At 37.8% G+C, this 22,207-nt stretch overlaps 1 protein-coding gene across 5 annotated transcripts in view; it reads right to left on the reverse strand.

The window, feature by feature from the left end:
• LOC131685527 (high affinity cGMP-specific 3',5'-cyclic phosphodiesterase 9A) overlaps positions 1 to 22,207 on the reverse strand; it is a 580,386-nt gene that overhangs the window by 217,169 nt on the left and 341,010 nt on the right. For all 5 annotated transcript variants that reach the window (XM_058969320.1, XM_058969322.1, XM_058969321.1 and 2 more), the window contains one exon: positions 12,492 to 12,520. The gene's annotated coding sequence lies outside the window, so the exon portion shown is untranslated. The remainder of the gene's footprint in view (positions 1 to 12,491; positions 12,521 to 22,207) is intronic.

Consider the following 22,207-nt stretch of genomic DNA (forward strand, 5'->3'; position numbering starts at 1 on the left):
TTGTGAGCTCCACCACGTACTCCTCAATGCGCTTCCTTGTGGATTCCATAGATATGTTGAATAATGACGTTATATGATTTTTTAAAACAACGAGCTCATCGGCCTTATTGACCGCGTTGTTTTCCATAGTGCGCGATAATGTTGACACCGCATACCGTAAACCGGGGTGACATTGATCACTTTTCGAAGTAATCATTACATATTTTTAGACTCAACACATTTTTTCAAGTTTAATATTTTTAAACCATGTACTGATTTATGGAGAACAAGATTGGATGGTTTTACCTAAAATTGTCCGCTTACAGCTATTTTTTGCAAAAATTATTTTAAGTTGAAGTCCGTTTACGTGTTCCGGGGTGACTTTGATAATCTGCATGTTCACCCACATTAAGTTATTGATGTCAATGTTTTTCATTCAAATGTTTGCTTAAACTAATTCTGGAAAAATACTCATTGTTAAATAGTTGTTAATTGGTATTATACAAAGTATTTCAATGTACTTAAAATTCGAGTAAACAAAATTCGTATAATTTGTGTCTAACTAGAATGAAAGATTCTGAAAACCTTTAAAGCTGCTAAAATTATTTTATTTCAGTGCTTTATCAGTGTACAAAAAGTTTCATCCATTTTAACACGTTGGAATATTGAACAATAAAAAATGTTGTGAATTTTAGATTAAAATAATTTAAAATAATTGCCAACTAGTTTTGCAAAAAAATGTATTTAAAATAAACAATCTCTTAAAACTAAATTTGGCATATCCCAAACTAAAGAAAAATAAAAACTCGCTTGTAATTTATTACTTTTGCTCAAATCTGAGATTTATTTGTTTTATAAAAAAAATAGACACTTTACGAAGCTTCGTAAAAATAAGGTAAAGTCAACTTTCGGTTTTTTGAAGTTTTTATACCCCAAAACTGAACAATATACTCAAAAAGTATAACAAATCAGTATTTTATATGTTTAGAGTAAAAATCGTTCTAAATTAAAATGATTCGATCGACTATTTTGGTTTAATAAGCGATCTACGAAAAAAGTTTCGAGTTATCAAAGTCACCCCGATGATCAAAGTCACCCCGGTTTACGGTAATCAACTTTCGCGCAGGTGATATTATTTACATTAGTCACCGCTTCTTTAAGCTGGTGATCAATGTTGTCGAACAGTTCACCAAATGCGTTCAACTTTTTGATGTCAGCAGCCATTCGAAGAGTGGAATCCGTTTGCTTCTTGATTAAATTAAACAGCTGCTCCTGTTGGAAAAGCACTTTACGTGTGTCAATCCCCGTTTTAAGATTATGCTGACAATCCGAGCATAGAGGAATCATAAAAGACGTGATGTGATGCTCTTGGTGCCGTTGCACTCCTACACAAGCCGCGTGATACAATTTGTTGCAAAACTCGCACTTCCATAAGAAACGATCATCACTAATTGAACACGATCGAACACTGCACGACATAATGCTGACTATTTTTTTCGAAAATCGTGCGCAGTTTGAATTAAATTAATCAAATAAATACTTGTAGCGTAGCGCCCTTCAACTACGTCTACTACCGGTAACGGTCGACTAAGAATAGTTGCGAATGACGTAAAAATAGCCATTACAAAACCAAGAAAACCAGCCTCCGACCACAACTCGCATCGGCCGATTACTATGCTTCCTTGTAATTGTATGAGATCATTATCCTGTACCGCCTCGATAACAGGATCGAAAGTGAAGCTCCGAATGCTTTTGGCTCTCAACTTATACCAGATTAGGGGTTGGGAATCAAACCCAGGTGAGCAGTATTTCTTGCAATCACGTTTCTTGCAAAATGGCATTATTTAGAAAGAAAGGATTTTCTTCTCTGGGAAGACAACAGACTGTCAACATCAATTGCTACCATCCTATTAATCCACAGCCATGTGTGAAAATCTAATAATTTCATTTTAATCTCAATGTGACAAAACTAATTGCCGTCCATGACAACCACTTCCATAATTCAATTATCCCGTCAGAGTTAACTATGTACCGCAAAGCCGCGCCAGACTGCCACACCCTCACTCCTCACCGTTAGATTTCGCCCGGAGTCACCCGTTCAATAATTCCATACAACTTCCAGCATCCCACCCACAGCGGCACTGAAGTGATTAGTTTCACTCATATCGCTCGGCTGTTCATCGGATAAAGCTGCCAGCAGGCGCACTGTCGAGTATCTTTATTGGCATCTGTTGTGTCCCACCAATATGATCTTCTCAGCCGCTCCGAGACCTTTGATCCCGTCGGTATTAGAGATGGCCGGTTTTCGGGTTTCTAGCTTTCGAATGCTGAACCCGTCCCGAACTCGATAATTTTTATTTTGAACAGTAAATAGTTTGGTTCGGGTACTGGTCATGCGTTCTTAAAAATTAAAATTCCTGAGTTCAGGTCGGGTTGAGCTTCGAGGCTTCATGAATGTTCAGGTTCGGGTTAAAATAACAGAAAATCCGTTCATCTCTAATCCGAATGGGAGCAAACAGCAGATGTATGGATTCACTTGCTCGAAGGACTGCTGTTCGGTTATTTTCTTTTCATCCTGTCGACTATCTTCCCCGCACGCTCCCTCTATCTCTCTCTCTCTCTCTTTCACGCACACAATCCATGATAGAAGCCAACAACGACAGCCACAACAGCCCATCAAGCTATCTAGGATACAGTTGAAAAGTCAAAGTAATTTTCCAAATCATTGCCTTGCCAGGACCCTTGCTTGTCGGATGATGGGGGTACCTTGCTGACTGCTGGCTGACTTTTCGTCTCCCCGAGGGAATGATGGGGAATCCTCGGGGATGAAAAGGATGCCGTGCGGTTTGCCATCCTGCCGGAGGCCGAGAAGTTTTCCCATTTAGAAGAGTACACTTGTCAGCTGCAGCACCGAGGCTACGCACACACAGGACTAGCAAGTATTTTATTGGACATCACATATATCCGACGTTGGTCAACGTTTTCTGTGTTTCGGCCGACCGGCCGGCATCAGCAGGACAACTTTATAACCGAAAATTTACCAACCAACGAAACAGGGCGTTCGGCATAGGGGTTTTGGGGCTTTTGTTAATTGTAGCCTTCCCTGAATTGATGGTATAGGGAAAAGAGGAAGTTGACATTTTGAATGCATCTTTATCTACTAACCGGTAATTAATTAAGTTAATGTTGTCTACTGTAGAAGTGCATCGTGTTATCGATTGCATTTTTACTTGGGTCAAACAATATTAGACATCGTCAGCGTTTGGACTATTAAAATATGTGAGTTAATTTCAAAATATTTGTTTCCTATGGAATTCGAACCCTAAATCTAGCCAACAGCGGAAATAAATGACCGGCTTCTACCGATACAACCTACCTTGTGATTTCCATCCAACCTTGCCAACCGTAGAGCATCTTACTATTCACTGTTGCCCGCGAAACGAACTGTGGTCGGGGAATGAAACATTTTATTCATGCTCCAGTTCCCGAGGAAAATATTACCGCCCGAACCGCGAAATGCACTGCCATCCTGCCTCCCTCTGCTCTGCTTATGTGAATCTGAACGCTGTGAAAAGATGTTGCATGGAACGGAAACGAATGCCAGGTGGAAAATTTGCAATGAAAGATTCAACTTATGACGTCAATGCAGGGCAAGGTGTCGACGGGCGGGATGCTGGGTCTAGGTTATGGTTCGGGAGTGGTTTAGAAAATTGTTGAAATAAATAAACTGAAGCTTTTTAATGTAGAGGGTAAACGACTTATTTAATGACTTATTTCAAGCATTTGGTGCAATTATGCCTTTCTCGTTTATTCAAATTAAGATACCATTGATGGTAGTGTTCAATATAATTAAGGGAATGTCTTATAACAATTCATATTGCAGTTGACTTTTGGAAAATTCTCTTAATGGAATATGTTCTGAAACAACAACAAAGAAAAAAAAATATTTGCCTACCAGTTTTGTCAACATTTTTTACAAGGTGCTAGAGACAACAAACCGAATTGTCATCACAAAAACTTATGTCCGGAAACTGTACACACAGTTACACTCTAAATAGACTTTCATCGTGATAGATAGCAGATCTTGTGTTGAAAATATTAAATATTTCAACAATCAAGACCGAATTCCAGAGTAAGTTTGAAAAAACAAAATGTGGATTTTTGACAAATAAACATTATGATCTGGCAGGTGATTTGTAGATGCGGTGAAACTAGCACGCTCTAAATCATTTCTGGATCAATAAACAATAAAGTATACGAGAGAGAGAGAGAAAGTGCAATCAGAAGTTTTAGCTTGATCCAGCATCCTGCAACACACTTCGAAGCATGTTGGAATGGTACTAGATCCACAATGTAAATTTTGTACCGAAAAAGATGAACCCTATTATGAAGATAGCATTTGGTAAGCATACCAAAATTTGCGAAAGTGAGCTTAAGTTGAAGAAAAGTTTAAACCAGTGCAGAAAGCATTCTTTTAAAGACGTTATAGCTCGGTTAAACAGCTCGTTTCAATAGCAAGCTATACAGTACGGGTGCAGAAGGCAAATTGCTGGCTTATGTACATGTACATGTTGTATGTACAATCATACAACATTTTTGTTCTATCTCTCAGATGCTTTATATTGGCGTCTCTGTTCGAGACATATTTTCTCATATGTGACAATTTTTTACATTAACGTAAAGAATTTGGCTGCATAAAATCAGTCTTTTCTTCAATTTTATTTTTTTTTGCTTTCGGTTAAATATTTACCCACATTTCTCGCTGTAGAAGTACTTTAACGGATATCTATGATATCTATGAGCGCTTCTGCAACTCCAATGGGGTTGTGTTGGTCTGTGGTTTGGGCACATGTCTCCAATTTACAATTGAAAATTGAAAATATGCACAAATTGATGAATTAATAAATTTAAAAATTCGATACTTCCCTAGTAATCAATAAGCATTATAACACAGGCTACCATCTGATTTAGATCTTTGTACAGCGTAGTTTTAAAGAACCGTTTCGCCCTGTATTGAAAAATTGTACATTCATAGTCACTCTAGTGATGAAAATGTTAACTTTCCATCCATAGCTGCAGATGCCTTGCCGAATCATCGACTTTTGAGCAAACTTATCTGTATCGTTTAGTGGAGTAAAATTGTTGATCCTGGATTCGTCCAAAGCCTGAACTTGCTCCTATTTCCCACATTCTTGCATAGTTTTCAGATAATTCGGAAAGAATATAATCCTTCGAAAAACAATCAAATCACTAACCACGCAAATTAGTCACCGCCTCAACCTGGTTAACCCCATTTCGGAATTGGTTCGGAATTCTGAATGGAGTCAGTATGGATACAACTCAAATACAACAACCGATTCAATCGTTTTCAGAATCGGTTCTTGCATTTGAGCTGGAATCTATACTGACTCCATTCAGGATTCTGAATCAAATTCCGGATGGTTTCACCGGGAGATAGTGGAATCAAGCCTAACTTTTTCGATGCTGGGTCATTAGACCGAAAGCCATCAGGTCGAATGGTTATTATTCCGTGTGGTCATTAGAACCAATGGTCATTAGGCCGAATGGTCATTTGGCCGAATGGTCATTTGGCTGAATGGTCATTTGGCCGAATGGTCATTTGGCCTAATGGTCATTTGGCCTAATGGTCATTTGGCCGAATGGTCATTTGGCCGAATGGTCATTTGGCCGAATGGTCATTTGGCCGAATGGTCATTTGGCCGAATGGTCATTTGGCCGAATGGTCATTTGGCCGAATGGTCATTTGGCCGAATGGTCATTTGGCCGAATGGTCATTTGGCCGAATGGTCATTTGGCCGAATGGTCATTTGGCCGAATGGTCATTTGGCCGAATGGTCATTTGGCCGAATGGTCATTTGGCCGAATGGTCATTTGGCCGAATGGTCATTTGGCCGAATGGTCATTTGGCCGAATGGTCATTTGGCATTTGGCCGAATGGTCATTTGGCCGAATGGTCATTTGGCCGAATGGTCATTTGGCCGAATGGTCATTTGGCCGAATGGTCATTTGGCCGAATGGTCATTTGGCCGAATGGTCATTTGGCCGAATGGTCATTTGGCCGAATGGTCATTTGGCCGAATGGTCATTTGGCCGAATGGTCATTTGGCCGAATGGTCATTTGGCCGAATGGTCATTTGGCCGAATGGTCATTTGGCCGAATGGTCATTTGGCCGAATGGTCATTTGGCCGAATGGTCATTTGGCCGAATGGTCATTTGGCCGAATGGTCATTTGGCCGAATGGTCATTTGGCCGAATGGTCATTTGGCCGAATGGTCATTTGGCCGAATGGTCATTTGGCCGAATGGTCATTTGGCCGAATGGTCATTTGGCCGAATGGTCATTTGGCCGCATGGTCATTTGGCCGCATGGTCATTTGGCCGAATGGTCATTTGGCCGAATGGTCATTTGGCCGAATGGTCATTTGGCCGAATGGTCATTTGGCCGAATGGTCATTTGGCCGAATGGTCATTTGGCCGAATGGTCATTTGGCCGAATGGTCATTTGGCCGAATGGTCATTTGGCCGAATGGTCATTTGGCCGAATGGTCATTTGGCCGAATGGTCATTTGGCCGAATGGTCATTTGGCCGAATGGTCATTTGGCCGAATGGTCATTTGGCCGAATGGTCATTTGGCCGAATGGTCATTTGGCCGAATGGTCATTTGGCCGAATGGTCATTTGGCCGAATGGTCATTTGGCCGAATGGTCATTTGGCCGAATGGTCATTTGGCCGAATGGTCATTTGGCCGAATGGTCATTTGGCCGAATGGTCATTTGGCCGAATGGTCATTTGGCCGAATGGTCATTTGGCCTAATGGTCATTTGGCCTAATGGTCATTTGGCCGAATGGTCATTTGGCCGAATGGTCATTTGGCCGAATGGTCATTTGGCCGAATGGTCATTTGGCCGAATGGTCATTTGGCCGAATGGTCATTTGGCCGAATGGTCATTTGGCCGAATGGTCATTTGGCCGAATGGTCATTTGGCCGAATGGTCATTTGGCCGAATGGTCATTTGGCCGAATGGACATTTGGCCGAATGGTCATTTGGCCGAATGGTCATTTGGCCGAATGGTCATTTGGCCGAATGGTCATTATGCCGTGTGGTCATTACGCCGAATGGTCATTATGCCGTGTGATCATTAGGCCGAATGTTCGTTAGGCCGAATGGTCATTAGACCGAACGCCGTTAGGTCAAATGGTCATTGGGACGAATGGTCATTAGGCCGAATGCTCATTAGGCCGAATGGTTGTAAGACTGAGTAGTAATTAGGCCGAAAGACAGCGCCGAATGAACCAACAAAAGAACCAAATAGAGAAGTTAAAACAGAATACAAGATTCTAAACAATGAAGAAGGAATTTCGCGATTGTTAAACTTGTGATACCATGTTTCAATTGCCGCAAGGTTCTACTGTATCGATTTTGTTGGTTACTTTCGGCAAATTTAAGACTAAGAGAAACGAATGGATTGACATTGAAAGACGGATAGGTATTCTAGATCGAATTATATATAAACTTAGAACGGGAAACTAGGACTAGGCAGTAGGGCATTGCAAAAAACTTTTATTTTGAATTCTCAAAGTCCCTCCCCTCTCATATTGTGAAAAATGTCAAAGTAAGCTCAGATGCCAAATTTCACATCATTTGGACAATTCTAGACCCCCGCCCACTTCACTTGAAATTTTTGAAATTGGTACTATGTGAAAATATGGAGGAAAAATATATTAAATGCTATAACTTTTGAAGTAGCAATCAGAAAATTACAATTTATACCTCTTTTTAAAGAAATTAATCTTAGTATTAGAATGGAAATATTTCCGTTGCCTTTTTGAGGGTTAAATTTGTTTATTTGACGTGGAACAACTAACTATTTCAACATAGCCGTGAGTTTGTCATATATTTACAATATATAAAAATATAACAAAAACAACAATGTGGGTGGGAGTCCGACAGATCGTGCACGCGAAACTTTCATTGCGCGTGCATAACTTCGTTTACCTCCGAGAAACATGTGCTTCCTCGCCTACTGTATCCCGATTAGAGTGTCAGACCCGAAAACTAACGAGACCTTATTAACAACGCATTTTGTTACTAATTGGTTTTCCCTTATAATCTTGTTTATTGATTCTGATCGGGATCTTAGGAGTCATTCATTTCACTCTTGTTGCCGTTATCGTCATCGTTAATGTCGGCATGGTATTCGTGACCGGGTATCCTCAGTAACAATTGAGGTTTTATGGTAGTTTTATAGCCACTCATAAAACTTAGATTGCACTTGCAGCGTGCTATAAAACTTCAATTGTTACTTGGGATTCCTTTTTGTGTTTCCATGTTACGGATCAGAAGTGTATACTAGCCTTCCTTTAATATTAGCTGCCTCAATAATGGTGCTGGCTATTGATTTGGAGGTGTCGGATGTAGCTTGTGCTGTTGACATCTTTTCCTCAAGTTACAATTATGTCAACCGATTTTACTTCGGATAATGGTATTACTGACTGTGTGTCGTATTGGATGGTCGCAGATCATGCAAAAATATTAAAGCATACTCGCATACAGATTTTTAGAAAAATCTCACTTTTTGCAAATTTTTACGGAATTGTACACATTGCAGGCATAGCGTAGCGTAGTACAGACTTATGTGATTGATTGAGCTATATGTGTTCGGAATCCGACATGCTCTCGACAGCGGAATCTCATACCGCTTAACTTTTAGTGCGGATCAGAATAAGTATTTTATCCGTAGTTTATTATCGTGACAGCCAATGGCGAGGCTAGTACAGTTTTCAAATTACGGCAGCTGGCTAGATTTGGCCATAATGCAATTGGGCCATCGTGAGACTGCTGATGTTGATTTGCTTACCACAGGAACAGTTCCCTTGCCAAATCATTATTATCAGAAACAGACTTTAATCTGCAAGAAACCGCGAGCCGTTGGATTTATTTGAAGTTGTTTTTCCCGTACGTTCCATCGGCAATCAAGACAAATCCATCGAGTTCCAGCAGCACCTGGCCGTACAGTTATCTGCTCGGTGACATTTGCAGCCTTCTCGGAGACGGATTCGCCGCACAGTTCATCGTTCAGTTTTTCGAAATAATGACATAGATTTTTAGCGAATAAAACAAAGAAAAAATTGTCTTAAGTGACTTCTTTGTGTGAAAACAATAGGTATTTCAACTAAGATTGAGCCTGTGGTACTAACCCTTCAAAGGCTGCATTAAGATATTGGAATTCAATCAACTGGTCAACAACTTAGAATTGACGCTTCTCAACAGGCTGAAATTTAACGAAAGTGGTTGAATCACCACTTTTACTTGAACTTGTGCTAGTTGTACTCTTATTTCGTTTACTGTGGGTTTCCTGAAAATACTGGTTTCAATACGAAGGCTGGGACGACCTCAAGGGATGAAATAAAATTGTCAAAAATCCGAAAATCTGCTTTTCGTGAGAGGAGGAATTTACCTAGATCACTGAAATGCAAAGGATGGAAATTTAAGGGCTGAATAGACGGATTTTTTTTGTTTGGAAAAATGGTACCTAGATCTTCGTGTTCCTTCGTAGTTTAGCAATAAATCAGGAGTCACACAAGGAAGCAATATAGACACGTTACTGAACACGCTGTTCTTCAAGGATACATAATTTATATGTAGTGTTGGGCCAGAAAAATTGCCCCATGACATCAAACAGAATTTCTTTTTTTGTAATCAGTGAAAGTAAATTGAGAAGGCATTGAGTTATTCATAATTTTTATTGTTAATAAAGCAAGTGCAGTGAAGATCCCATTTTATCAGCATCCGATTTTATCTGCCCCCGTTTATTCTACCCCCGATTTTATCAGCTTTTTGAACCGATTTTGTCAGCCTCATATGAAAATTTATAGTTGGTAGTTTAATGGGCTCTAGCAGACGAATCAAGTTGAATTCGACTAAATCCTTTCTTGAGCATATTTTACTTATCTTAGAGATCCGAAAAATGTAAAAACAAACATTCATTTATTTTTATTTTGCACTGTCAGACCCGCTTAATTAAATACTAAATTAAAAGTAAATAATCAGAAAGGGTTGTGAATATCTAGGGACTGAAGAAGAATGTTTTAATAGCTTCGGTTCATTAAAAAGAAAGAAAAATATATATCCCGCTTTTATCACTGTCCCCATTTTATTAGCCTAAAATTAATCAAGGGGCTGATTAAAACGAGTCTTCACTGTATACCTTTTGCCGATTTTCCGAAGAAATTACCATACTTTTAAAAAAGGACGAAACTGTATAAAGGATGTCAATCCAACAACTTAAAATCCAATTTCATCTTTCAAAATGGTTCCATCTCGCAAACAGAGGGACAGACACGGCAATATTTGAAATCAACAGCCGCTGTGATGAGCCGAAGTGTACCTCTACTTTACCATATCGCTTAATCACAGAATTGTATTAATGCACTCGTGGTCATCCAATATTCAAACATGCCAAATTCAATGATTTTGAATTGATAGTCATCAATGTGGAAAATGAAGCAAAGATTTGCAGGCAACCAAGAAAATGTGGAAACTTCCAACAAAATTAATATTGTCGAGATCCCGAAATGATGAAGATTTTCAATGGTGAAACAAATCTTTGTTAATGCCAGATCGATGAGCATCAAGTGCATTTGAATAATCATCTGAGAATTTTTTTTTGGCGAACTCATGCTTTCTCATCTCTTTCTCGTTCTCACTCCATATTACCTTTTCAAAAGCACCTTATATCTACAACCCTCATGAATCTCACAGCAGAAAAACAGTCAACGTCGGTTAAAGTCATGTTCACTGATTCTTGGAATAGGACGAGAAACGTTGAAATAGTACTTACTTAATGTAATGCCACCGACTCATCGCCCCTTCCATTGGGAGTTGGATCTAAGAGTAAATATTGATTATGATATTTTTTTTCAGCAGTAAGTTATTGAGGTATTCAAAATGCGGTACATTTAAGGGTGAGATTAAGGAAGTTATAAGCAAAGTATTGAAGGATGTTGGCAGACGTGAATGTATTGAAAAAGATGATTCTACCAAAAACAGGTAATTTAACAGATAAAGTAGCGCAATACATCGTATATTCAATCAATAAACAATATATAAAAGTGTTAATTTGTTTGATTGACAAATCTGTAAAATTCATAAACAGGATTGGATAAACTAGAGAAAGAAGGAAATTTGATTTTCAGAAATGAGTCTATATCCTTCAAATATTTTGCCGTTCCCTGAAACTGTCTCTGGCAGCACTGCACCAATGGAAACAAATCAGACTGAACGCAAAAATTATTGAAATTGATGGAATAACCTACTGAGAACTGACATCCGAGTAAAGTTTTAAAAGTGTGTAAGCAAAAATGTCGATTTGAAAAGCCATCAGGAAGTAGTAACATGCATCCATCCGGCTCCAAAAATCGCTATACGAGCCTAACATGCAGACTTGGATCTTATAGTGATTCATGCAGGCGAAGTGTGAAAACGTTTCCAGTGCTGAGAAATGGTAAGGTCGTTGGAAAGACCGGAAGTCTGGAGTGACCAGCTGTGCGAAGCAATTCACTACGTTATCGGGATGATCTGGGTAAGAGAAGTTTAAAGGTCATCGAACTGGTTAGACAACCTCAAGAAGGTCTACAAACTACAGTTTAGTAGCTATCCAGGCAAAGTGATCCTCAATCCCGCAAAAAAGAAATACTCCCATGTTCCGTTTAGCAGACTGCAAGTGCAATCTTTGGTCTAATCATTTGTCAGCGAGTGCCAAAGCTGGGGTGACATTACGCATCTCGAAACAAAAGGTTTATTGTATGCAAGCTTGTATGAAAAAGTCGATTCGAAATGGTTTCATAATGTCGCCCCTGGTTTCGAAAAGAACAATCAACGACTGAGCAGATCTTAACTCTGCAGGCAAATCCTGGATATATTCTAGGAATACAGTTTCCAAACTGATTCGTTTATGGATTTCAATTAAACGTACGATTAAGTGAAACGAAGCGAACTATGGCAGATACTACTTGAATATGTCTTTCTGGCCAAACTGATAAAGCTAATTGGTGTGACGTTGAACGAAGCAAAAAATAGTACAAAACCGCGGCTCATTTTAGTACGAAATCGTGATATTTATTTTCCGGCGGCTTTCGTCCACACTGAGTGCCTATCGCTGACATCAGAGAGGGGACTTTACCATCTGGACTCTACATATCAACCCATCAACACATGAACCGGGTACAAAGACCAAAGGTTTTTCAACTCAGACAATCCGGCTGGGATTGAACTCAAACCCAGGATGAGGTGAAAAGCAGTTACGCTGGCTACTCAACTAACGGTACCGTTATAAAGTCCTCTTAACTATATTTCGCATGATGGTAGACCGATTGGTTCGACAGCAAAAACACAACCGTTCCGGTCGAATGCAAACACGTGAATGCCTTCTTAATCATGATTCAGTTTGATAATATCGTCTTATAAATGATAATACTCTGAATACTCACCTTTCTGTTAGCCAACGCTTTGCAGTTAACTGAAATGAAACAAATAGAAGAGTTTGTATAGTAAAAATATAAAGTTCAGTTGTTCAACACAATCTAGAAATGTGATATTTAATTATTATACTACAAACAACACCTATCAAAAGTTTCACCTAGCTTATTTGTATTTATGTACTAATGGAGTAACGCCTCTGCTCTCTAAACCAAATGGATCTGGTCGCTTTTGATTGCAGCCACATCACCCACTGACGGTTGAATAAAATCGATAAAAAGACGTTTCTCCCACAAACCGACACTGAATGTATAGCAACCTAAGCTGTTTCCTTCCATAATCGATAAAAAACGGCCTATAACACATTCGCACGAACCAGATAGGAAGAAAAACAGAGACCAGATATCATCAAGCAGGATCTATTTGACTTACTTATAGTTACACCAAGTATACCGATGCTACCGGCTCATGCTAATCTTCTCACTTCCGATCCAATCAACGAACGCTCAGTTCTCAGAGACGATGCCAGGAAGGATCCTACTTGGGGTCGTGACGAGATATTGTCCGAGAAAATATTTACCCAACACCATCCGTTGTTGAAGAAGCTGCTTTTATTGGTTGGTCGAAGAGAGTCTACACGTGTCGTCGGAGGAGTGTGCGAAAATACCAACAACAGAGTGCAATCAAATGGCGATTATAATGTTGTCAAAGATCACAGACACAGTTCCAACCAGAGTTATAAAAGACGCTCGTACTTCAAAAAGAAAACTTGATTTCGACTGCGGCGCCCAATAAAAGATTACAGTCGAAGAAATTATCACGTTTTATTTCAATGTTATTATAAAAACCAACGAGGTGTCAAATTTGATCAGCATCGAAGATGGCTTCGCCGGTGGCACGTTAAGACCTGACACGGTCAAAAATAAACGTTTACGTGTTTTCATTTCCAAGGCCGCGTTCGTTGCTATGGATGCTGCGAGACTGAATGCTTCCGTCAACTGTTCCAATTTTCCACGAGAAGAAAGAAAATGTTTTTCCGTTCTGCTTTGCTATCACCCACCAACCGACCTACCAACCAACAGCAGGAAGTATAAATCGAAACTTCTGCTCGTTTGTCTACGGCTTGTTCCGAAATCTTTCCTCATCGTTGTCAGACCGCAGGAAAAATATTTCTCCAGTTTATCGAATTGCAAAGAAATGCTTTCAAATGGCTTTTATTCCCTAGTTACCAACCACCGACCGCCGTGAACGGGACCTGGATACTACTTCGATTCAATCCATATCGGACGACGAGCAATCGTCAGCTTCTTTTGCGGGTTGCTACCCAGTTTCACAGTGGTCTCAGAGCGTTAAAAGGCGGTCAAAAATCATTCCTGGCTTTCTGTGACATTCTCGTGCTTGAGAGTTCGTAGAAGTTTCATGAAACTGCATTAATTAGAACCCAGTTTTTTTCTCGATCAGAAAAAATTACAAGATTATAACATTAAGAAATTTTCGAAACAATTTGTGTTATAAATTAGGTCTTTTTAGCAATTAAAAAAATGCACAAAAATGGTAGCTTTGTTAGTTTTTATTTTTAATATTCCGATCGGCTTATTTTATCGCAACTCTAAATAACCATTAGTTTGGTGCTGAAAATGTCATTTATAATATTTATAGTAGGGGAGAGCATAGCGTAGTTGGTAATCACTGTAAAGAATAGCAGATAAAATGAACCGATCAAAGGGACCATTCATAAATTACGTACCGCTTTTAGGGGGGGGGAGGGGGTACAACAAGTTGTGACATGTTGTGACATAGGGGGAGGAGGAGTCAGCTAGATCGTTACGTAACATGTTTTCACCGAAGAAAAAAAATTTTTCTAGGAATTTGTTACGTAACAGGGGAGGGGGGGATGAAGAAATTTGTGACAATTTGTTACATGGGGGGAGGGGGGAGTCAATTATGGGCAATTTTTGCGTTACGTAATTTATGAATGGTCCCAAAATGTAAGTGAAGTGAATCAAGATATTCTCGCAACTCACTTGATAAGTACATGACAGATATTGGATATTTTTGGAACGGGTTTGACAAATAAATTGCGGGGAATCGATGAGGAACGTCATTTTGAAATTCAAGATGGCGACTCTCAGTTGAGCAAAACTTTTTAAAATCTTAACTATATTGCTATTGTTGGAACTGTTTTTTTGGATTTCAAAATGGTTTCCAACATCGATTTCCGTCATCCACTCGCCAATTCCATTCTGAAAATGCCCATGTTGCGTTTATAAGGTTCAACTCGTCAATTCCATTTCGACCCATATGATTGAGTTTATACTTTCCTGAACAGGAAATCGTTATCTTGGATTTCAAATGCTCTAAACCATCAATTTCCTATATCTACTCGTCAATCCTACTCCGAAAATACACATATTGTTGAACCGTGAACCGGAAGTCACCATTTTGGATTTCAAAATGGACTAAAATACTGATTTCCGTCATCTACTCGTCAACCCTATTCGAAAATATACAACTTTTCCTAATAATAGTTAGTTAAGAATATTATAAATTGTGCACAATAGACTGCCCAGAGAAATAATGAATTCTCGACAAACATATGATTACGGCCTAAAAGCCAACTGTCAAAATCCACTTTGAATGGAAATTCCGGACAAACCGTTACACGCCAATCACAGATGTTGATAATAAACGAAAGAGAAAAGTTTTCTCTTTCATAAACTGTTGTGAACTGTGTTCGACTAGTAACGGCTTGTCTGGAATTTCCATTCAAAGTGGATTTTGACAGTTGGCTTTTAGGCCGTAATCATATGTTTGTCGAGAATTTAAAAAAAAAACTCATTCGGCCCACCCCTGATTCGATTCCTAGTCCCACCAGGAGCTCTTGCACCAAATTTGAAGCAAATCGGACAAGTCGGTGCGGTGCAATATGGAACTAAAATTTTCTATCCAAAACATGACTTATATTATTTACTACAAGTCTACTGAACATACTATTGAGCTAAATCTAACGGTTGTTTCACAAAAATGTTTAGTTCGTGCGAATCGAGTACTGATACACAATCATGCAATGCTAGGCCCCATGAAAAACTGACTCAGACATCACTTCGCTAAAAGTTTAATAACTTCTTTTAACAAAACCGGATTCACTAGCAGTCTTCGACAAAATTCTAGACAATTAAATTATCTTTCTTATTTTCACTCATAGTGAAAATACGATTCGAACAGTGCCACCTAGCGGCGAAAATGCATGCTAGTGGCTTTTCTACTTGTAAATTGTCGAAAAATCTCATACAAACTTCAGGCACGTTGGTCCGATAGCTAGACTTGTCCGATTTGCTTCAAATTTGGAACAAGTACTCCTGGTGGGACTACAAATCGACTCAGGGGTGGGCCGATAGGGGTTATTTTTTCCTGTCACTCTAGTGCACAACTTCATACGGTACTGTTCCTACTCATTTTTTTACGAGCTTGGCTCATAATTTCGTTATTTCGAATAATATTGTAAAAATACTCCTCGTATCCCAATTTCTTGATTAATTTCTGATATGTTTTGAATGATTTTTACGACATTTTCAACTACTTAGCTTCGCGAAAGAGCGGTTTGCTTTAATCATTATCGTCTGTTCATGAGGTGGAATATTTATTGTATATAAAATGGAACTTGGGTTTACGGTCCCTTTTATCCAGTTTAATCATACAAGGAATGCCGTACTGATATCGTGAAATAGTTTGACCAAGTAACCCTACCCGAAATGTTGAAATAATAAGATTACAACAGAATGCAATTTTCGTAACAAATTGTGTTACAAATTAGGTCTCGTTAGTACCAAAAATATCAGAAAATTGTAACAAGTTCGAACAACTTTTGATAGTTTTGTGTAATGATCTTTTGAGCGGAAGGCATTACTGTGTGCATCCTGCACGCAATGCCGGAAATGACGATATTAGCATCAAGATTCGTGGGTTCACAGACGTAGAAAAAAAATCGAGGCATGATTACCCGATTCGACATCAGGTTCTGAAACTAGTCTATTAACCAACACGTATCACAATAAAGTGTTTTCAACGTTATTCTTGAGGCCGGAATGTAGAATATTCAACCAATCCCATTACACCATGATCAGAGCTTGCTATGTACGTGTAAAGGTTAGATCACCTCCATGTTAGTACGCTGTACAGATGGTAAATAGGGCATTGCAAAAAAAAATTTTTTTTTTGTATTCTCAAAGGCCCCCCTCTCATATTGTGACAAATACCAAAGTAAGCTCAGATGCCAAATTTCACATCATTTGGACAATTTTAGACCCCCGCCCACTTCACTTGAAATTTTTTGAAATTGGTAGTATGGGAAAATATTGAGGAAAAATACATTAAATGCTATAACTTTTGAAGTAGCAATCAGAAAATTACAATTTATACCTCTTTTGAAAGGAAATAATCTTAGTATTTGAATGGAGATATTTTTGTTTCTAGGAAAATACGGGAAAGTGGGTTACTGGGCCATTTTGTCCCCAAAATCCCATATTTTTAATGATTTTTCTGTTCCGTGATGCAAATCATACATAGTAGTTTTTCTAATGCGAAAAAATCTCAAAAATTGATCGGAGCCTTTTTGACCTTTGTCCAAATACGAGAAGTTGGGGTTAAATGGCCTTTTGTCATTCATATTAAACTTCATCATTTTCTCGTGCATATATCTCTATTATTCTTCACTCAATTTTCATAAACTATACCTTGTTGAACGTAGAAAATGCTTAGAATTATAACAAAAATAGATTCGTTACCGGTAAAATTCAGGAACATCAAATTATCTGACATATAGTGTCGATTTCACATTTTTATCATAAAATCGCACATATTAATTCCATTTAACATCAAAATTGTTATATGATTTACTACTTTTAGTGTAAAATATGCTAGGGATCACCTGAGAAAACTTTCATTCCTAGAAAAATAGGGGAAGTTAAGGTATTAGGACAAATAATGAAAAAAATGAGATTTGAAGAGTAAATATCAAAAAGTTTGATGTTTCTGAATTTTAACTCTTACGTTTTTATTTTTGTTTTATTCCTCAGAATTTTCCACGTTCAACAAGTTACGTTTTATAAAAATTGATTGAAGAATAGTAGAGATATATGTATGAGAAAATGATAAAATTTAATATGAATGACAAAAAGCCATTTAACCCCAACTTCTCGTATTCTGACTAAGCTCAAAAGGGTTCCGTTTGATTTCTGAGATTTTCCACATTAGAAAAAATCATTAAAAATATGGAATTTTGGGGCCCAAAATGACCCAGTACCCCACTTTTCTGTATTCTGCTAGAAACAAGAATATCTCCATTCAAATACTAAGATTATTTCCTTTCAAAAGAGATATAAATTGTAATTTTCTGATTGCTACCTCAAAAGTTATAGCATTTAATGTATTTTTCCTCCATGTTTTCCCATACTACCAATTTCAAAAAATTTCAAGCGAATTGGGCGGGGGTCTAAAATTGTCCAAATGATGTGAAATTTGGCATCTTAGCTTACTTTGACATTTGTCACAATATAAGAATTCTAAAAAAAAAAAAAAAAATCTAAAAAAAATTTTTTTGCAATGCCCTAATGGACAACCCTGCACATAAAGTTCTAAAAACAGTTAAAACTAATACATTGGTTCCAATATCGTTTGCTTAACAAGCAACGCTCAATGGGAAAGATACGAAAAATGTACTATAATGCTCACTGGAAAAATCTAACCAAATAAAGTGGATTAGTAGACAAATTGAAAGATTTTCACGGTTTATTGCGTCAAATAGCTAACATTTCGGATGAAAAATCTTTCATCTTCAGATGAAGAACAATTACTTGACAGAGAAAGTAAGTTGTTTTTCCTTGTTTTTACAAAAGTGAAAAAATATCCAATGAGATCAGATTTAATTTACACAATAGTGGAAGCTGTAATTTATCAACAAAATTCGCAATTTTCTACAAAATGGTGATATTTTGTTCGGCATGCAGTCATCTGGTATAGTAAAACAGAAGTTTGTCTATTTATCCAACGTTTCCATAACTTTAGCTAAGAGTGGAAAAATTTAGTTAGATATAGATACTTATACAGAAAAAGGCATCTGGGTATTCAACACGAATTTTTAATTTATCCCAGCACATTTCTCATTTCGGTTCGATTTACCTTTCAATATGTTCTAATTAAGTCTGAACAAAGACTGGACTATAGTCGAAACATTTTCGAAATGGTTCAAAGGGAAAGGATTCGAGTTATGTTACGTTTAAACAAATTAAAATCAAAGCATTCATTAGGGTGGTTGGAACGATCCAAATAAGAAGTTTTCCAAAAAGTTGAATGAAATATTTACACAAAAAGTCAAAAAATGATTTCATTTCATATTAGGTTGGGAAAGATAAATATTTTTAACAACCCCTAAAATTATTACAGTTCATTTTAGTACGTTGCTCATGTTAAATTTTAATTCAACGTGCAAAAAATTCTTAAAAATGTTTAGTTTAACATAATCGCAAAACCATTATTTATGCAACACTTTAATTAACAATAATATGCAATTAAAATAGTTTTCAGTGTATGAAATAGGTTCTAGAGCCACTTAAAACACCCCATTTTAACTATTACGATAGACTAATAAATAATAAAAAACCTATCTCCAGTCGTTTTTCATATCAAAATGTCATGCACATACCCGAACTTCTTAAAAGCATCTAGTTCTAACAGTTATATAAAAATAATTATATTTGATCCACTTTGATGAATAGCAATGTCTATTTCACGTCGATTTTTTTTTTTTTTTTTGGTAAACGACATTTTTAGTCAATCGGTTATAAACATAGAATGGTAAACTAGAACTTCATTTTGTTTCGAGCGTGCCAATATGTACCTGCCTAGGTCTAGTTTCAGTTCTAAATGAAAACTGATACGCTCCGTCTTTCATTTTTCACATCTTTCATTTCTTTTAGTTATAAATTTACCCAATATTACCAACTAAATCGATAACGTTGAACCGTGCGGCCAATAGAACATAATATTACATTTCAGTATTTTATTTGCCTTAAATAAAAGGTCCATAAAACATACTCAAGCAGTGTTTCGGTAACTACACCGTCGATCTAAACATTGTGGGTCAACACGTAGATATGGTAACCTTGTGAAAATCTTACAGCAGAAATAATCACATTTCCCAGCTTTGAACTACATATGGAACAACTGTAAGCCCATCTCGATCACATCCGAGTAATCTCAAATTATGTTAAACCTAAATTTATGCAATCCGAGCACATCTCTAACTTAAGTAAAGTTGCATTTTTGTGTTTCAAATTCACCTCAATAGTAGCTAACAGACCGACACGACCGTTAGCTAGAATCTAAATCCAATGTCAAACAACTTATCTGTACAGTAGAAACGATTGGTCGAGACTGATGTCCCAGTGGACCAGAAGTCCCAATTTTTACTGAGGAGCACCTAACGAAATCGAAACTTTCGTGGCTAGTACCGTATTTACGCATAGGCATGCTGGGCTGGGGCCAGGGGCTCCAGAGTTTTAGGGGCGGCGCGCGTAGGATAAATCTGATAACTAAATACAGGGAAAAAAAATTCAAAACTATTTGTTCAGTCTGCGCAAGTTCTGTTTAATGCTCAGTTATACCCGTTTCGATTGCTTGAATATTATGCGGAGGCAAGGTATCGTGGCTACTATTCCTACTGTGACAATCGAATGTACCAAAAAGAGTGAAATTCAAACGTTACCCCACTTCTGAGTGGCATTATAGCGGTTAACTCCAAATATCGTCGTCTGTTCATGAGGCATTCATTACATTCATTGAAGATGAAACGGAACTTAAGTTTATGGTTACTTTTATTCATTTACATCATACAAAGAATGTAATACTGATATCGTTAAAGAGTTTGATCAGGAAGGCATTGCAATGTGTATCCTGCTCGAATCGCTGGGTATGACGATGTTTGGGTTTGGATGTCCGGGCACATGGATGTGGACAAAATTGTAATATAACTATCCCACCTGGTACCAAACACGAAAGCGGAGTCTATTAAACATCGCATGTCACAATAAAATGTTTTAGATAGTCTTCTGAAATGTGAGAATATAGGTAATCTGACCAATCCCATCTTAGCTGAAACTTTACTTAAATGCCATTGTTCAGACCAGCCTGTGTACGTATAAAGGTCAGATCACTTAGATGTTAGTAGGGTATACAGGTGGTACACCCTCTACGCATGTGCCTCTACAAATTATTCTACATCTACAGAATCAAAACTACCACATGGTGTTCAACATCGTCTGCTTAACCAGTAACGCACATCAGGAAAGAAACGAAAAATATACTACAATGCTGGCTGAAGAAAATCAAACGAAATAAAATAAATCAGCAGGTGCTGTAGGTATCAATTTGTTTATTTTGGTCATGAATTTCTGGCAAAAATATTTATTTTTCGTCAAGTAGCCAACGTTTTGTAAGAACATCTAGTAATAAGTTAGAATAGTAATTCTATCGAAACTTTGTATGCTTGGGTCAAATAAACATTTTCGCTATGGATTTTTTGAGAATGGTCCAACCGGAGCTGGATTCTTGCAAGGTTTTCCTGTCAGAATCAATCACTACAGTTGCAGCGGGACGTGATCCTGATTGTGTCTACTGCATGCAACTATTTTGGGGTGGGAGCTCTCGATCAAGTATGACACATGATCGTGTGAGCGCGGGATTGTATATGATAGCGCTTGAGTTCGCGTTTATTAATCCGTCAGTACTAACACGTTGAATTCATCGCCGCTCACGAGATGAGTAGTGTAGTGTAGGTATACATGAACGATCGGATTAGCAACCGGTTTTAATTATCGCAAAAGACTCAAGCATGTGTATGTAATTGTGAGCAATCTCTTTATCATGTGCTCGTTTGTTTGTCGCGTTTGCTAGCGCGTTTGAAATTTAGCGCATACTAATGCGTTTCTATTACCATGCGGTCGTTTGTATATTTTCGAGTTCTCAAATGTCGCCGAAAAAGCAACGGCAAAAGAAGAAACACATACATTCAGTAAAGATTGGATAGACGTACGATTTGCATACTATAATACATTGAAGAAAGACATTAATAATTGTGACAGTCATGCTGGACTAAATGAATGATGTAAAAGGGAAAAAACTTAAGTAATTTTATACTGGTTTCATTTCTGACATAAATTACAGTTTTTATTCTGACATTAATTACAATATTCATTATGATGGTCGTAATGAATCAGCGATGTTGATTTTACATCGATTGTGTTAGTTATGTTCGGCAAAATGTTGACTAAGGGAAACGAAAAATATGACAACTGAAAGACTGATACTCTTGAGCATCAGTTATATGATTAGAACAGAAAATTTGAACCTTATTCGATTTCGATCATGCTCATAATGAACCTGCCTAAAGTAGTTCTCCATTCTAACTTTACAACTGATAAGCCATCAAATATATGCCCATTTTTCAGTTTCCACATCTTTCGTTTCTATTTGCCCAAAATTACAAACAAAATTGACTCTCGTCGTATGTTCCATGAAAGGTTCTCAGTGAACAGTAGAATTGTTGCATTAGCCCTGCAATTGTCCTGGTTACAAAGCCTTTCGAAACCGAAGGTCAAATTATGCCACGAACCTTAGTACCACGCTTTTGCTTTTCTTTTTTTACCAAAAAAGGCGATAAAGTAGAATTCTG

Source organism: Topomyia yanbarensis, chromosome 2 (assembly GCF_030247195.1).
Source record: "Topomyia yanbarensis strain Yona2022 chromosome 2, ASM3024719v1, whole genome shotgun sequence".
NCBI lineage: Eukaryota > Metazoa > Arthropoda > Insecta > Diptera > Culicidae > Topomyia > Topomyia yanbarensis.